Source organism: Phoca vitulina, unplaced genomic scaffold (genome assembly GCF_004348235.1).
Source record: "Phoca vitulina isolate PV1807 unplaced genomic scaffold, GSC_HSeal_1.0 scaffold65, whole genome shotgun sequence".
NCBI lineage: Eukaryota > Metazoa > Chordata > Mammalia > Carnivora > Phocidae > Phoca > Phoca vitulina.
The window spans coordinates 7314602-7328284 of record NW_022589768.1 but is presented as its reverse complement, the minus strand read 5'-3'; the positions used below and the strand labels follow the sequence as shown (position 1 = coordinate 7328284).

Sequence of the window (13683 nt, the reverse complement as noted above, 5' to 3'; positions counted from 1 at the left end):
CCGCATGAATCGAATAAGTAGGTCCTTCTCCTCCAGAAGGGGAGCTATGTAATAAATAAGCACGCCTACTACACACAAAAGCATCGAAAACTGTGATGTGTGCAAAATGCGGGAAGAACTCCATAAGCGGGCACCACAAAGGGGCCAGGAATCGCAGGCTTTTCAACAGTCTTGAGGATGAACTTGCACTTCTTCAAGTCGACTTTGAGATTCCGGAGGGCAGACAAAGACCAGTCCCCCGGATCTAGCAGCATTCCCAGCTAAGACCGAATGGGTACTCAGGGCTGGTTGCGTTAGTGAAGGAGCAGGCTACTGAGCGGATGTAAGCATGTCTGCTACACCTTTGGCTACTGCACTTGGGTCATTCTCAGGGGCCTTGCCCTCATTTCTCCTGCTTCCCGGTGTGCTTTTCCCCCCCCCCCCCGCCCCCCACAATGCCGTATCCCGAGTCACGAACTGCGTGCCTTGCAAAAGCCTTCCTGGGGTGCTACTGCTTCTCAAAAACCCTGACACAGACATTTTCCATTCTGCCCTCCCAGCCCTGCCTCCAACCCTTGCCCGCACCCCAGAGTCATCTCCATGTCTCCCACGAGGAGTTTTAAAAATGGAAAACCACGTGCACAGAAAACCTTGAGAAACCTGATGCCTTGAAGAGGCAAGCACCTTCTCGGGGAGGGTGGTTTATGCCGGAGTCATCTGTCTGGCTACGTTAGACTGCAAGGCCTCGGGCGGGGAACAACGGCGTGCTAAACACAGTAGGGGCACTCAGCGAATCGTAATTAACAACGGGGATGAGGCAGCAACTGGGAAGACGGAGCAGAGCACTGAGAACACTCCCCTCCTGCACATGGGGCCGGGAGGCGGCTGTCTGTGTTTCAAGGAGCCCCGGGACCGGAGCCCTGGCTGGACCAGCCCACTAGGTCAAGGCACTTTCCCCTATCGGCAAAAAAGCAGGGAGATCTCCCTCCCAGACACACAGGACTCAGAAACATGGGTACCAACCACCCTACAGCACAGGCCCAGGCTGCGAAAGAAAAAGACAGAATGTGATGGGGAATCGGGGGGCATGACCAATCGGGGCTCCAGAGACTCCCTGGACTCCGGAAACCCAACCAGCAGTCCCCACTGTTTGGGGAAAGGCAGCAAAGAGGGCAGCCCCCAGGCAGAACACAGGTTCTGCAGCTGAACAGAGCTTGGATCCAAAACGTGTTAATGCCATGACCTTGAACCTGAACTGGTAGGTTCATTAACATCTCTGAACCTTAGCTTGGTTATCTTAGCACAGGGTTTCAGGGGCTATTGTGAGAATGCGCGGTCCATTGTAGGTCCTGCGGGGAATGTTGTAGCAATGCAGACAAGTTCCTGCTCTCAGAAAGCTTCCCTTCTACTTGGGATGAAGAAACAAACATCGTACATGGCAAGTCATGAGAGGGACGATGATGACGGATAAAGCAGGGTCAGGGGACAGCAAGGTCAGAAAAGGCCTCTGCAATTCTGTGACCTCAGAACAGAGACCTGAACAAAAGGAGGCGGCCTGGAGAAGCAACATTCCAGACAGAGGGGAAAACAGGAAGCAGATCCTGGGAAGGGAAGATGTTCTCAGTAAGCCCGAGGGACAGGAGGGAGGCCAGGGTGGCCGGTGCCCAAGCGAGGGGGAAAGGGGCAGGGATTTAGGTCAGACGTGGAGGGCCCTGGGCTTTCTGCTGCGTGACAGGGGAACCCACAGTGGGTTTGGGGGCGTGGAGACAGAACGCTCTGGGAGAGTGCAGGAGTGCACGTGGCCGACAGGAGACCATCATCACGGCGGACCTAGAAGGGACGATGCGGAGACAAGCAGCAGGGGCGGCAGAGCTGAGGGACGTCAGACCCATGACGCAGTTTGCAGGCAAAGGGAGGGGGACTGGGATCAGGCGCACAGCGAGAAGGAAAGAGTCAACGAAGATGCTCCAGCGTGTGCTAACAGCTAAGCCAGCACCCGGCCCAGAGCAGGTGCGCCATACACGTTAGGGCCTTTCTCCCCTTCTTGATCCCACCTGCCAACAGCCACGACACCAAAGGAGAGGAATACCAGGAGGCCTCCTGCGTCCAGAAGCTTAGGACACAGTGAGAACTTGGGGGGAAAGGTGGCAGAGCCCATGTCAACCATGAATCCTGTCCCCAGGGCGCTAGCAGTCACAAGCTCTCGGGTCACAGCTTAATGGAGTAGGGGCGGAGAATTCTAATACAGACCCTCAAAGGGCTGAATTTTGTTTTTAATTACAGAAGTGACACACACTTAGGGGACAGGACATGTGACCTCAAAACTCTATTTATATGAATCGACAGACGTCTGTGCAAAAATTTAAGTCAAGGACGTTCATCAATGCATGATCAGTAATGGAAAACTGGAAACGACCTAAATTTCAAACAGTTAAGGATACGCTAAATCCCTTATTTGGAAAGGGCAAAAGGAAAGCACAAGGTAGAAAATAAAATTTGCCCGTTAATATCCGTACCTAGAAATAACCACAATTAGATTGCTGGCATGTTGTCTTTCCAACTTTTTTTCCTATGCATCTACACTAATTTTGGGGTTGCTGATAGAAAATCGGGACCATAATGAATATACTGACTTACAATCTGACTTGTTTTATGTAGCAAATATTGTAAATACTTTCATGCCATTAAATATTGTTCTACAACATATTTTAATGGTTTCATGGTGTTTCATTATTTGAATGAAGCATGATTTATGTAACAGATTCCATACTGTTGAGCATTTCAGTCACTTCCAATTTTCCACCATTACAAACAGTGCTTCAGTACCCAGCCTTTTACGTGAACTTCTGTGAACATCTCTGATTATTTCCTTAAGGTAATAGAAATGCCAAGACATGGAGTTGCTGAGTCAAAGAGAATATCCGTTTTTAATGTTTTTTTTTTTTTAAATACTGTCAACCCTCCAGAAAAGTTATAACAATTCATACCCCCAGAGCAGGAAATGAGAGCCCCCATTTCTCTACATTTAAACCATTGTGTATTATTATCATTTTAGCCAATTTAATAGGGGAAAACAGAATCTTGTAACTGATTTAATTAGCGTTTCTTTGATCCCTACTTAAGCTGAACAAACTTCCATATGTTTATTAGCCATTTTACTTTCTTTTTTTTTTTTTTTTTTTTCCTTTTTTTATTCTGGGAATTGCCTGCTCCTGCCTTTTGTTTATCTTCTTCATGCTGATTTTTGAGAGCTTATTAGACCCAAAGGCAATTTACGAGGAAAAGTTACTCCAAAAGCCACTATGGGCCCAAGGAGGAAACATCATTTACAGAAAGTCCCCCTAGGTTTGGCTAAACCCCATGATGACCTGGATCTTCCAACCTTGGGGTCCAAAGGCCCCAGACTGGTGAGGGGAAGATCTGGGAGCCAGAGCTGAAAAGACAGAGGCCAGTCACTGGTCTGGTTCTCACCTGAGATGGGAGAGCAGCAAGTTAGGGACAGAAGCATGGCGTTGGTGGCCCCAACATGGCAGACATTCGGGATCTCCACTGGAAAGGAAAGAAAGTGGGCACACAGAGATATCGCGGCCACAGTTTGTCCCATCAGTCAGGTTCAAAACAATTACTTATCTTTCAAGAATTAAAGTGCCAGCATGGGGCAGCATCAGCCTCTGAGAGTCACTGGGTTTGGGTTCCCTAGTCTTAGCACTAAACTGAAAGAGGCTGGGATAAATTAGCCAGGAGGGGAATTTTAAAGCAGAGCTGTACATAGTTCACTTCTAGCACTGACTGGCACAGGGCAGCTGCTTGGGTTGGAAAGAAAACCGTTTTCCAAAAGAGAACTGAAATCTCCCTCCTGCACGAGTGTGCCTGGCCCGGCAGAGGTTCAGGCCTCCACGTATGGACCCTAGAAATGAGACAGAAAGCCTCCGGGCCTGGATCCAATGATGGGTACAGAGGCTCAGGAGGGGAGGGAGGTGGGGGTGGAGGTGGGATGAGGCAGGAGATGTCCCACACCTGCTGGACAACCAGGAGCAGCCCAATGCGCCCCCCTTGCTCCCGTGAGGGCCTTGACCCTATGCAAACCACTTCCATGCTTTGTGCAGGCCACATTCCTCAATCCCACTGACCGACTATGTTTCCCAGCCAGAATCCAGGCACGCTAGCCCGATAAGGCTAATCCATCTCTTCAAGCAAACTTCCAACTACCTGGGACAAGTGCAGCCCCTTTCTGGAAGGCTGGCGGGCTGGTCATGAACACTCTGTCCTCTTGCGCACCTCCACTTGCCAAGAGCCTCTGAATCGGAAAGGGCTGTGTAGACAGTGCTCTCTCTCCTGAGCACCCCGGCGTCCCTCTGCATCTCAAGATGGTGAAGATAGGGCCTTCCTCTGCATAAGGTGGCAACATGTGCCTGAGGCGGGGCTGGGCTCCCACACTCACTTATTCCGCCAGATTGCAATCCCTCCAGGGCCCGCTAAGCCCATCCATAGCCTGGCTCCGAGGTTGACCTCTGGGATAAGGCTGAGGCAACTCAGTCAGAACCCCCCTGAGTGCTCTCAGTTCCACTGTGACCTTCTTGATCACTAAAGCCCTGCCTTGAGCAGGAGACCCTGCTCGTACTTTCCAAGGCTGACCTCTGACCGTGCCTTCCTCCACCTGGGCTCTGCCCTCATCCCTGCACCAGTAATCTCCAAGCCCAGATTCCCAAGCACTGCGCTCAGAGGTCCACCGGAGAGCGGCGCCCCCCAGACTTCAGGGGGGAGGAAAGACGGGACGATGTTTCTATTTTTTAATGAACAAATCGTATGCATATAATTAAGAGAATCCAGTGCGCTGACCTTATGCATATGGCTCAAGAAAATTTTTATGTAGGTATACACCTGTGTCACCATCGACCACATCAAAACACAGAACATTTCCAGCCTTCCATGCCTCCTCCCAATCGTTACCAGAACTGACCACTACTTAACTTCCATCAGCACTGATTAGGGTTGCTTATTTCTGAACTCTATATAGATGGAATCACATAGCGTGTTCTCTCTCGTGTCTGGCTTCTTTCACTCCACATCATGTCCCTGAGACATTTATTAACTTTGCTGCCGGCAGTAAGGGCCAAAGAACTTAGTGATTCCTATTCTAGAACACTGCGTGTGCTTTCAAACTGTGTTCCAAGGAGAAAAAGGGGTCCAGCCAAGCAGGGTGGGGGGTGGGAGGAGAAGGGGGGGATAATGGGAAGAGTGTGTTCCCCCGTGGTTCATCTGGTGAAGCTCTTTATCTGTGTTACACAGGAGGTTTCCATTAAGCTTTCTTTTGCCTCAAGGGTTCTAAGGCTAAACAACAATAACACAGTTCTAGAAGGTGCTCAGAATCTCTCCAAATATATGCTGTTTCTCTGCCCCTTAGCCAAAAACTGAAAAGAAAGAAGGAAGTTAGATAGAAAACACAATGGCCAACACACTTTGGGACATCTGGGTGATTCTGGGTGAAAAACAAGCTGATCATCCCTCGGGTATCCTTATTCCTATCATAAGACCAGAAGACCTCGTATAAGACCAGAAGACCCCCCCCCCCGCCGCGCGCCCCGACAGCAAGAATTGTGTCCAGGAGATCCAAGACAGAAGCTGCCGACCCCCCGCCCCACCCCGCTCTGGAGCCCCCTCCTCCTGGCCATGGAGGGTGGTCTTCCTAAGAGCCACACCTGAACACCAACAGGTATTTATGTTGCCGGGAAGGGTTAAGATAGTTTAGGCCAACACGGGATGTTTCCTAATCAAGGAGTGGGTGGCAATGTCCCCCATGTCAATGTGGCTCGTGTCAATTTCTCTTGCCCCCAAGGGTTCAAGGTCTTTGCATGAATTAGATGTTGGCCCCTTCCCCGATGTGAAGGCACAGGGGAAATGTGTGGGGAACAATTCAATTAAGAGCAAAGGGACTGCAGGCTTGAGGAGTAAAAAGAACAAACCTAAGACTTGCTGGGGAGTCCCTTGGCTCCAAGCCCCACCCCTGGAGGAGAGGGGATGGGGGAAAGGGGAGGTGGGCAAGGCTGCTCCACCTCTCATTCGGTCCCAGACCCTGGCGGAGACAGACACACATTTTGACAAACACTCTTCCCCTAATTGTGAAGCCCCAGCGGATTGCAAGGGAAATTTAATCCATATGTCTCTGATTCATTTATACTTAACTCATCAACATGCTGTTTTGTAAGAGCCATTTTGTGTCCAAGTGCCTTTTTTTTTTTTAAAGCTCTTAAAACCCTGGGTTTTTTCTTCGAAACAGGAAATCATACTGTGCCAAGAGAACAGGAACTTGAACCCTCAGAGGTTCAAACTGGGTTCAAAGCTCCTGCTTCCCCAGAGACCCCCACCAAATAGAAGGGTGTCCTGCTGCCTCTTTGCTCCCCTGCACTACGCGGGGAGGCAGGGGTCCTCAAAGTAGCCAAATCAAACCAGGAGAAACCTGGAGAAAGCAGCAGCACCAGGCTATCTTGGGGTCAAAATGTTCTGTTCACAGCCAGGCCTGTGCTCTTCAGAGCCCACAGGGGCCTGCGGCCTGCAGGAGGGAGGGGAAATGTGCCAGGAGTTCCGTTCTGCTTCATTAGAAGTAGCATCTTTACTCAAAACAGAATCCTTACAAGCAGGTTCCTCTGGAAATGATCCGGGGCCCCTGGTCAGAGCTCAACTGCGGGCTTTGGCAAGGTCTCTGGAACAGCAGTGAACTTGCAAGGTCCAAAGCAGCTGGATGGAAGAATGACGTGCCGTCCAGCCTCCCCTATACACTCTCCTGTTCCCTCACCTCCCCGAGACTCTTCTGCATCTGCACAGACACACAAACACCTCTCCCTGCCCTCCGGCCCGGCCCAACTGAAGGGTATCAAGGTGACAGTAAATGAGGGGGCTGATTTCCTTCAACCTCAGCAACAGCTATCAAGGCAGGCAGAGATTCTGCAAAAAAGAAAAATGTGCTGGGGGCCCCCATGAGCTCCGGTCAGGTCCCGTCTGGACCAATAAGGGAGCCTTAGGAGTCAACAACAGTAGCTGGCCCCAATGTGGGTGTGCACGCAGCGCAGTTCATATAACCTACATTTCAGGGGCTGACCATCCTTGACTGCCTCCCTAGAGAGTAAGAAGAGAATTTAGCATGAATTCTTATGTTAAGGAATTCACAGGGTCAAAGAGGTAGAGAACCAGATAGCGATGTCAAATAAGGCAGAGGCGACCTCAGGGCAACAAAAGAATCTGTGACCGATAAAAGCTGCAATCCTCTCCTCCTTTTACACTGAGAAACAGGCTTAAAGCAAAACAGCACCAGGACAAGGGAGGGGCTCTCAGAACCCAGGGCACCACCACCCACAGCCGGGGAAGCACATTACTGTACAGTCGGTTGGATTGTTAATATTCACTTCCCGCCCCCTCCCAGCCCCACTGACTCTGGGTTTGGCGGGGTGCCTTGCTTTGGGCAATAAAATGCAGGGACAGTGACAGTGACAGTTTTAAGTCAAGGCTTTAAGAGGCACGCCTGCCACCTGCCACCTGCTCGGCTACCCCAGCAGGTACCTCCAAATCAGAAACGTGGACGACCTAACCCACAACCTGGAGCAGAACTTCAGCCAAGCCCAGCTAGCATAAGCCAAACCCCAGCTGACCTATGGGCCTGGGGACAAGAAATAAATGCTTGCTGGAAGCAACTGAGACTGGATGCATTTGTTACCCAGCATTATGCGGCCAGAGCTGACTGAGACACAGGATCAAAATCTGGAATAACCAGACTATGAAGAAGCAGTTGGGTCAGCTCTGCCTTCTAGGCAAGATTGGCCCTGGCTCCGTCTTATTCCATAAAACTGATCCCCATGACTGTTCAAATCTCTGCCAATTGTTCGTTTATGACTTCATTCTGCAAACGGCTACTGAATCCATAGTGTGTAGCTGCTAGGAATACAGAGATTAATCAGGACATAACGGTGGCCGTAAGGAGTGTATATGTCACGACAGACGCACAGGTTGAAACTCTGCCATCTCAGGGGTGCGCCCAGCTACGGCGGGAAGCAGAGTGCAGGGGTGAAATAAAGGGTGACCAGGGAGGACCTCACGGGGAGGGGTGATGTTGGAGGCATGACTCGTAAGAGATAAGCAACGAGACTGTTCTCGGTGGAGAACTCTGCCCGAAGCATCCTTTCCCACCTCGTGGGCACACTCGCCTGGATTCACAGGGACAGATACGGCCACGGCTGCTCCCCTTATTTGTTCACATGTTCAAACCCTTTCCTTGAGCACCTACTATGTGCCTGCCCTGCAGTGTCCAATTCAGTGGAGAGCTGGAAAACCGGCTGGTCTAGGTTGAGATGCACCATCATCGTGAAAACACACTGGATTTCAAAGACAGAGTACCAACTCATGAATGTCTAAATCACCTCATAAATTTTTAAAATCGGAAACATGTTGAAATGATACTGCTTTGGATGTATGGGGTTAAATAAAATACATTAGTGGAATTAATTTCACCTGTCTTTTTTTTAAATATGGCTACTAGGAAACTTAAAGGACATATGTGGCTCTCATTATATTTCATGTAGACAGTACTGTGCTAGATTCTAGGCCCAAACCCGGCCACACATGAGACTCCCCTGAGGATCTTCACATATTCTAAAGCCTAGGCTGCCCGCCACACCAATTAAGTCAGAATCGCAGGGGTGGCACCAGGCATCAGTATTTTGTGAAGCTCCCCAAGGGATTGCAAGGTGCAGACAAGTTCAGGAAACCCTGCTCTAGAGAAAGGCAAAGGAAAAGGCACAGCCTTCTTTCCCTGGGGGGGACACATGTGGTCTGTCACCATCCACGGTGACAAGTACAAATGTGCTGGGCCCACCCCCCCAACACACACAAGGTATTTCAAGGAGAAATGGGGAGACACACCCCTCTTCTGCCCCAGGCACATGTGGGCAGCTTTCCTCTGCTCAGGGGTGTTCCATGGGCTGTTCTCTGCGGGCCTCGGCCACCAAGACAGTGGTTTTTCACGGGGCCAAGCCTACGTCAAGAGCCATGTACCTGAGCAGACCCAGTCACAGAGACATTTCTAGCAATGAAACGTAGGCACAACTTAAAGTCAGTCTGCCCACACAGTTCATCTGAATATTAACTGAGTGTGATGTAGACAATGTAACAATTAACAGGACACAGGGAGTTCCCCAGAGGCAAAGTGCTACCCCAGGGAGTCCTGAAATGCCTTCGGTTTGCACTTGGAAGCAAGAGTTGCTCCTGCAGAGTAAATAAGGTTCAAGAGCTAAGAAGCGGGAGGTGGTAGGGCCCCCTGGAGACTCACTCAACCAGCTTGAGGTCTTGTGTTTTCTCAAGTAGCCCTAGGTGAGTGCAGGGGGTGGGGGCAGAGAGGGGCTACTCTACTGGTCTCACCTTACTTGAATTTTGCCCCTCCCCCTCCCGTCCCTCCTGCTAGAAGCACCTTCCCTGGAAATCAGTCTCTGCTATTTTTCCTGGTCCTTGGCCACAGAAAGCCCCGTGGCAAGTGGGAGCCAGAGAACAGTGGCAGTGGCCCGTGGTCCTGGAAAAGCAGTGGGCAATGCTGAGACTTTCCTCCTGAGAGCCGTGGGCCAGGGCAAGGGGAACCAGACGGGGTGACACCCGCAGAGAGCTGGGGGCTCCTCGCGAGACCCCCAACATCAGCGTCATCGGAGCCCAGGGACATCAGACTCAGGACATGTTCCCCAAATTGACTGTCGTGATGGTTTCGTGGCTAGATAGAACATCAAAGCCTCACGTTGTACACTTCAAATATTTCCAGATTGTTGTATGTGACTTACACCTCAATAAATCTGTTTTTAAAAGATCAGTGCTCTCGCTCTCTCTCTTTCTCTCAAATAATTTAAAAAATCTTAAAAAATAAAAAAAGTGGGAGGGCACCTGGGTCGGTTAAGCATCTGCCTTCAGCTCAGGTCATGATCCCAGGGTCCTGGGATGGAGCCCTGCATCAGGCTCCTTGCTCAGCGGGGAGTCTGCTTGTCCCTCTCCCTCTGCCCCTCCTCCCCCAGCTCATGCTCTCTCCCTCTCTCTCTCAAATAAATAAATAAATAAATAAATAAATAAATAAATAAATATCTTAAAAAAGATCAGTGCTGCACTATGAGACTTTGGAAAAGTCATGAAACTTTCTATCTTCAGTTTCCCCAGCTGCAAAAGGCACACATTAAAGCAACCCGCCTTTATAGTGAGGTGGTCATGAGGAAAGCCCGCAAAACGCTTACCCAGAGGCTGGCCTGGAAATACCAGTGTCTATGTTTAATCTAGTAGTAATATTAATGATTAGCATTATCAGAGTAATAATTATAGCAATAATACAAGGCCATAACTTAAGAGGCATGACAGGTTTCTGCTCATCCTATCAGGCCACTGCCATCTGCCATAAGAACAGCATGCTCTGGGGGCACCTGGGTGGCTCAGTCGGTTAAGCGTCTGCCTTCAGCTTGCGTCATCTTCTCAGGGTCCTGGGATCGAGCCCCACATCAGGCTCCCTGTTCAGAGGGGAGCCTGCTTCTCCCTCTGCCCCTCCCCTCACTCATGCTCTCTCTCTTCTCTCTCTCTCTCCCTCTCTCAAATAAATAAATAATATTCAAAAAAAAAAAAAAAAAAAGAACAGCATGTTCTGTCCCTTCAGGCCAGGCTCTGGAATGAGAAACGGCTCCTGGTAATAGTGGTAATATAAGATTCACAGTAATAATATAGTAAGAGTGTTAATAATAAGAGCATGTAGTAATAGCAATATAATACATACAATGTTAGTATAACTTAATACTATACAGATATCAGCATATATAACATATTACCATAACAGCATAAACATTGTAATCAAGTAAAAGTAATATAGTAATAATAGTAGTGATAACGATTGTTGAAGGTAAGAGCAGCATGGAAGCTCTCAGCGCGAGCATGAGCGAGTATTTATCATTCAGGGAACTAGGGCACATGGTTCCTATCTTGGAAGGCCCTGTCGCACAGTATGGTTTAGAATGCAGGGGTTAGCTCCTGGATATTTACCCAAAGTAAATGAAACCATTAATTTGAAAAAAATACATGCACCCCTATGTTTACTGCAGCATTACCTACAATAGCCAAATTATGGAAGCAGCCCAAGTGTCCATCGATAGATGAATGGATAAAGAAGAGGTGGTATTTTAGGGGCGCCTGGGTGGCTCAGTCGTTAAGCGTCTGCCTTCAGCTCAGGTCATGATCCCAGGGTCCTGGGATCGAGCCCCGCATCATGCTCCCTGCTCAGCGGGAAGCCTGCTTCTCCCTCTCCCACTCCCCCTGCTTGTGTTCCCTCTCTCGCTGTCTCTCTCTCTGTCAAATAAATAAATAAAATCTTTAAAAAAAAAAAAAAAAGAAGAGGTGGTATTTTATATATATATATATATATATATATATATATATAAAATATTCCACTATATATATATTCCACTATATATATATTCCACTCAGCCATAGAAAGGAATGAAATCTTGCTGTTTGCCACAACATGGACAGAGCTAGAGAGTATAATGCTAAGTGAAATAAGTCAGAGAAAGACAAATACCATATACTCTCACTCATATGTAGAATTTAAGAAACAGAACAAAAGAAGAGAGAAAAGAGATTAATAAAAAAAAAAAAAAACAGATTCTTAACTCTATTATAGAGAACAAACTGATAGTTACCAGAGGGGAGGTGGGTGGGAGGATGGGGGAAATAGGTGAAGGGGATGAAAAGCACACTTATGGTAATGAGCACTGAATGACGTATAGAATTGCTGAATCACTATATTGTACACCTGAAACTAAGATAACACTGTATGTTAATTATATTGGAACTTAAAAAGTAAATATATAGAAAACTTTTTAAAAAGAATGTGGGTGTGGGGTGCCTGGGTGGCCCAGTCATTAAGCGTCTGCCTTCGGCTCAGGTCATGATCGAGCCCCACATCGGGCTCTCTGCTTGGCGGGAAGCCTGCTTTTCCTTCTCCCATTCCCCCTGCTTGTGTTCCTGTTCTTGCTATCTCTCTGTCAAATAAATAAATAAAATCTTAAAAAAGAATGTGGGCGTTAGGGCTCAATCCTGGCTTTCCTACCTTCTAGCTGTGTGGCTTCAAGTAGGCTGCTTAACTTCTCTGATCTTCAGTGTCTCCATGTGTAAATGGAGCTAAATCCATTACTGCCTCTTAGGGTTACTCTGAGCGTCCAATGGGAATATTCACACTCTGCGCTGAGCCCAGTTCCCAGCACAGAGCTGATTAAGGAACGCTGGCTAGTTTCCTCTCCTCAGCCATCATCCTCATCAAAGCCACCAAAACTGAGGCCACTCAGCCCTGCCTGTGGGCTGCCTGACAACTGAGCTGTCCTTAGTGTGGCGAGATGGAGGGGAGATGGGTCTGGAAACTAATATGCCTGCGTTCAAAGCCCACTCTCCCACCTCCCAGCTACATGCCTGGAGGCCGGTTACACAACCTTTCTGAGCTCAGCTGTGTTATCTAAAAAATAATTTAATAACCAAGAGCCTTAAAAATGCGTATTATTTAACCCGACCACTCATTGTCTAGAAATTTAGCCCAGGGAGATAATCAGAGATGTACACAGAGATTTATGTACACTGATGTCCATCAGCACATTTTAAAAATAGTGACTAGCTGGGAATAACAGAGTGTCCCACATAGGAGATTAATTATATTATGGTACATCCAAATGAGGTAATCCTGTTCATCCACTAAAAAACATGTTGTCAAAGACTATTTAAAGACACGAGGGGGATGTTCATGACATTAACAACAACAACAAAAAAGTGGTTTACAAAACTACCCAGGTCGCTGTTAGCCTTAGGGCACCTTGGGTGAATTTGAGGAAGATGGTCCCCCTCTGATGGACGCTGCTTCTTGACCCCATCTCCAGCCTCCACTCCCTGCCCTTGAGCAGGGCACAGCCTGCACTACCGGACATGGCAACCCTTCCTGCCTCCTCCCGTTATGTCCCACACAGCGGCCCCTTCTAAAAGACAGATCAGCTCATGTCCCTCCCCTGCTTTACACCCTTGACAGGCTCCCCGCTTACTCAGAATGGCCACCAGAGTCTCTACCATGCCTAGAAGGCCCCGTGTGGCCTGGTCCCACATACTCTCACTAACTTCAACATCTACTAACCCTCCCACTCCCTCCCTTCCTCCAGGCCCTGTCCTCCTTACTGTTCTTTGAACATGTCAGACATGCTTCCACCTCAGGGCCTTTGCACTGGCAGCTCCCTCTGTCAGGAAGACGCTTCCCCAGATATCCGCATGGCTCACCACCTCATCTCTGTCAGATTTACTCAAAGGACTCAGATCATCATTTGCATCAATGCATCAAATCATCGTTACACCCTTCCAATTAGGACTTTTTTTCTCTAGCCATCCTATCAAAACCTGTAGCCTCCCCTCACTGCACCCTGTCTTCCCAGCTCCTTTTCTCCAGTGCGGATCACCTCAGCATGTGGTGACTAGTGAGCATGGGCTCCTTTTGCTTTTTTTTTTTTTTTTTTATTTAACTTTATTTATTTATTTGACAGAGAGAGAGATAGCAAGAGCAGGAACACAAGCAGGGGGAGTGGGAGAAGGAGAAGGAGACTCCCCGCGGAGCAGGGAGCCCGATGCGGGGCTCTATCCCAGGACCCTGGGATCATGATCTGAGCTGAAGGCAGA

The 13683-nt window shown here is 48.7% G+C and overlaps 1 protein-coding gene across 6 annotated transcripts in view; it reads right to left on the bottom strand.

Annotated features, from left to right (window-relative positions):
• NTRK3 (neurotrophic receptor tyrosine kinase 3) overlaps positions 1-13683 on the bottom strand; it is a 379660-nt gene that overhangs the window by 190454 nt on the left and 175523 nt on the right. The gene's annotated exons all lie outside the window — the stretch shown is intronic.